Source organism: Zeus faber (assembly GCF_960531495.2).
Source record: "Zeus faber genome assembly, contig: SCAFFOLD_44, whole genome shotgun sequence".
NCBI classification, from domain to species: Eukaryota; Metazoa; Chordata; class Actinopteri; order Zeiformes; family Zeidae; genus Zeus; species Zeus faber.
The window spans coordinates 82,941-87,590 of record NW_028293054.1 but is presented as its reverse complement, the minus strand read 5'-3'; the positions used below and the strand labels follow the sequence as shown (position 1 = coordinate 87,590).

General features: G+C 47.4%; 1 pseudogene across 1 annotated transcript; it reads right to left on the bottom strand.

Annotated features, from left to right (window-relative positions):
• Nucleotides 1-1,087: 1,087 nt before the first annotated feature.
• Nucleotides 1,088-3,576, bottom strand: LOC307247658 (histone H3.2-like; annotated as a pseudogene). Its single transcript has 2 exons — nucleotides 3,161-3,576; nucleotides 1,088-1,319 (listed from the first exon to the last, which is right to left on the bottom strand). The product of its transcript is annotated as a histone H3.2-like (transcript).
• Between the last annotated feature and the right edge of the window lie 1,074 nt (nucleotides 3,577-4,650).

The following is a 4,650-nucleotide window of genomic DNA, read 5'->3' as shown; positions in this document are numbered from 1 at the left end:
TATGTAGCTCTGATGGAGAAGCTCAACTGTCTCGCTTCCATGGCCCACATGTCTTTCCAGCTGATCTTCCTCCTCTCCACACTGTCCCATCTTGTCCACTGTCCTTGTTTGCCAAGAGAGACTGCCTTGGCCCATCGTGCAGCATCCTCCTGGTGACGTACTTTCTCCACCACCATCTTCCTCCGTTCTCGTGCTGTGGCCTTACTCCACGCTGGGGGGGTAGCTGTTAGCCCAAAGCCTCCTCTTCCTTGCTGAACATGGCCCACAATGTCAGCGTGTTTGAGGGCTGCTGTTGCCTCCTCCACTGCTTTGGCTGGTCTCCATTTGCGGCCAGTGGTTAAGGTTGGTGCATTGTTGCTCACCACTATGTCTCTGGATTCATTCAGTGTCATCTGGAGTCTTGTTTTTGCACACTTGAACTCCTCTGTGAGACTGGTGAGGGGCAGCTTGAGGATGCTGTCTCCGTAGAGGCCTATGGTGGTAAGGCATCATGGAACTCCAAGCCACTTCTTGATGTATCCTGTGACTGTTCTTTCCAACTTCTCTACAGTTGAGATTGGTACCTCATAAACTGCGAGGGGCCACAACATCCGGGGTAGGAGCCCAAACTGCAAGCACCAGGCCTTTAGCTTCCCAGGCAGTTGGGTGCTGTCAATGGACTGTAGGCCACTGCTGATGTCCTTACGCAGTTGTTGCACCTGGTCTTTGTCCTTCAGGCTTGCATCATACCACCTCCCAAGGCTTTTTACAGGCTGCTCAGACACTGTTGGGATTGGGTCTTCTCCGATTAAGAATTTCAGGTCAGAGAGCACTCCCTTTACAATTGAGATGCTTCGTGACTTGGATGGTTTGATCTTCATACGGGCCCAACTGAAGTTCTCTTCCAGCTTCCTGAGCAGCCTCCTGGTGCATGGCACAGTGGTGGTCAATGTTGTAATGTCATCCATGTAAGCTCTGAGCGGAGGGAGGCGCAGACCAGAGTCAACCCGCTGTCCACCTACAACCCACTTTGAGGCTCGGATGATGACCTCCATTGCCATCGTGAATGCCAGAGGTGAGATAGTGCACCCTGCCATGATGCCTACTTCTAGGCACTGCCAAGAGGTGGTAAAGTGGTGTTGAAGCAGAACTGCACGTCCTGGAAGTAGGATTTAACCAGGGCTGTGATGGTGTCTGGTATGTGGAAGAATTCGAAGGCAGACCACAGGAGTTCATGGGGCACTGAGCCAAAGGCATTGGCAAGGTCCAGAAAGACTACATGGAGGTCCTTCTCTCTATCTTTGCCGTTTGGATCTGGTGCCAGATCATGCTGGAATGTTCTGAACACCCGGAGAATCCTGATATTCCTGCCTTGTGTACAGATGTGTCGATGTACTTGTTTCTTCGCAGATACTCGCCCATCCTCTGTGCAATGACACTAAAGAAGATTTTGCCCTCAACATTTAGTAGGGAGATTGGACGGAATTGGCTGATGTTCTCTGCATCCTTCTCCTTTGGGATGAGGACTCCACCTGCCCTACGCCACACTTTAGGTATGATCTCCTTCTGCCATGCTGTTCTCATAAGCTTCCAGAGAAACCTCAAGACATCTGGTGCATTCTTGTACACCTTGTATGGGACTCCATTTGGCCCCGGGGCTGATGCTGTTCTTGCTCGACGCACTGTGTTTTCCACCTCTTTCCATGTTGGAGGGCCAGTCGGAATGTGATGTTCAGGGGGGTCAATTGGTGGGATATCTGAAGGAGGTGAGCCTCAAGATCAGCCTTTGTTGTTTTTAGGGCTCCACTTTTCTCCTTTGTGAAGATACCCTTTAGGAACTTGAAGGGATCTTTATAGAACCGTGTTCTAGTTTGTTCTTTCTTCCTTCTACGTTTCCGTAGGTTCTCTGCTCTGCGGAGGGATGCTAGTCGAGTTTTAATGTCGACCTGAAGCGCATCTATGCCTTCCCTTTCCACTCCAGAGGCCTTTTTCCACCGTCTCCTAAGTTGTCTCATTTTAAGACCAGGCGCTTGATCTCCTGCTGCTTCCTGGACACTGGTGCGGTTGGGACCTTTTTCCCACCTGACCTTTCTTGCACTCCAAAGCGTTCTGACCCATATTGATAGATGATATCCCCCATTCTCTCCAACTTCTTTTCCACTGTCCCTCTGAGTTGCTCGAGAGACAGGGTCAGGTCAGTATTGATCGTTTCCCACAGCTCCTTACCCGCAGCACCGGGCCACTTCACATGCAGTTTATGCCCTGCCAGTCTTCTCTCGACTGCAGGTCTAGAAGGTTGGGTCGGTTCTACCGCTGTTGCCATCAACTCTGTGTTTGCTTCTTCCATGACAGTGGTATTGATGTACTGCAAGCTATGGTTTGCGTCCAGTTGCTGTACTTCATTCGACTGATTTGATTCCTCTCGGAGAAAGGAACCAATGCGAGGCCTCTGTTTCTCTTCTGTCAAACACTTCTTCCTTCCCTGGTGAATTCTCAACCCCTGATATGATGTTACCTTCGTCCAACCACAGGGACATATCCGCTGCTTGTGGCCCGCTGTTGCGGCTGCATCTGTGGCAACTGCTGTGGCACTCTCTTGCGCTGTGCTCCTGTTACTCATAGTCGTTTCCGGTCCAGGGTCTGCTACCATAATGTCAGCCGATGAGTCGTCTTCCGCCCCCGCTCTCGCAGACTCTAGGGGTGTTCTCTTTTGTCGTCTTTTCGTAGCTATAGCGGGTGATTCCTCGTGCCAATGGCTTGGGAAACTACAAGCATGGGAAGCTAGCCCATGCCTGTCCCAGTGGGGTCTATTTCCTCCTGTCAGCTGTCTCTCCATGCCGCCACAAGGACTTTCCCCTGTCGTCAGCTGATCTTTCTCAGCAGTCACTGGACTCAGTGTCCAGGTACTCAGTTTATCAAACACAGGATAAGATGTAAATTCCTTGTGCAAGCACATACCTAACACAATATCACTAAATTGTATTAATATTTTTTATTCAAAAAATTCACATCGATTTAACGCGATTGAACATGAAATACCGACGAGCACAACGTGGGATTGTGCAAACAATATGCAACCATTATCGGATCGACCACCTTTGTGTCACCTTTATAATGAATTATTATCTTTGAAGACTGTGTGGTGGCCCTTAAAAGAGCCGTTTGTGTTGGAGTGCGGTGCCTGTGTCTCTTGGCGCGCTCTCCGCGGATGCAGCAGGCCAGCTGGATGTCCTTGGGCATGAGTGACTCTCTTGGCGTGGACGGAGCACAGGTTGGTGTCCTGGAACAGACCAACCAGGTAAGCCTCGCTGGCCTCCGGAAGAGCCATGACAGCGGAGCTCTGGAAGCGCCGGTCGGTTTTGAAGTCCTGAGCGATCTCTCTGACCAGGCGCTGGAAGGGCAGCTTGCGGATGAGCAGCTCGGTGGATATCTGTAACGACGGATCTCTCTGAGAGCCACAGTACAGGGCCTGTAACGGTGAGGCTTCTTGACTCCGCCGGAGGCTGGGGTGCTCTTACGGGCAGCTTTGGTTGCCAGCTGCTTCCTGGGAGCCTTACTCCCGGTGGATTTATGGGCGGTCTGCTTGGTACTGGCCATCGCTCAGGCTTCTCTCAACTGGTTTAGGAACAAGAATGAATCGCAGTGGTGGAGCTCAGATATATATATAGTCCCTTCTGCGCTCGTGCTGTGTGCTGGTTTGTCCATGGCAGTTGTCACGTGACCATGATTCATGAAAGTTTCGCCAAAACATTTTGAATGGTTGACGTTTTTTATTAGTTTATGGAGTTATTTTCAATAAACACTGATGATAAATTTACATGTTAAATATGTGTCATGGAGTAGAGAACAATATGCATTATAATATAATGTCATTTTAAAAATATATATATGAAGTGAAATGTTATACTATCACATTAACTTAAATAGCTGAAATGAATAATTAAATGAATGAACATTTAATTTTTATTTTACAGTTTATAAATATATTTTTTATGAAAACATTTTTTCAATATTATATATATATATATATAAGAATATAATTAATATTATTATTATGTATTAGCAGTGGAATATGTTTATTATGAATAATAACTGTCAAGTATTATAATATTATAATTATTTAGATGATTCTCTGTACAGGCTCCATGTCAGTGTTGAGCCAACAATGAGTGTTATTTTCTTTTGAATATGGATTTATTATGATTATTGTTTCTAAAATGCCAATTTTTCCATCGATAGTTGTCGAAGAAGTGCTCTCTATGAGGGTGTGGGAGGCTCTGAAAAGAGCCTTTGTGGGTTCAAGTCTGTTCACACACATACGTAGAGCCAAACAACACCAGCATCCTCTGTGCCATCTTCTGGATGTTTGGAAATTTGGCTGCGCTTAATGAAGCATAAAACTCATCCAGTTTAAGAGAGTTGAACTTCTCCTTTAAGACGGTGTCACATTGGCGATCAATCGGTTCCAACTGCAACTCCTGTGGCGCTGTTTCAGGGTCTTGTGAGAAGGGACATGACACCAGCTGAAGTGACTTGTCAATTTTTTCCAAAATCAGAGAACCGACGTCAGAATTCTTCATGCAGGTCATCCAGTGATTTCCTGTATTTTTTCACATGTTGCGGGGCCTCTTTCAACGTAGCCAGTGTGGGGAAATGAGCGAATGACTTGTT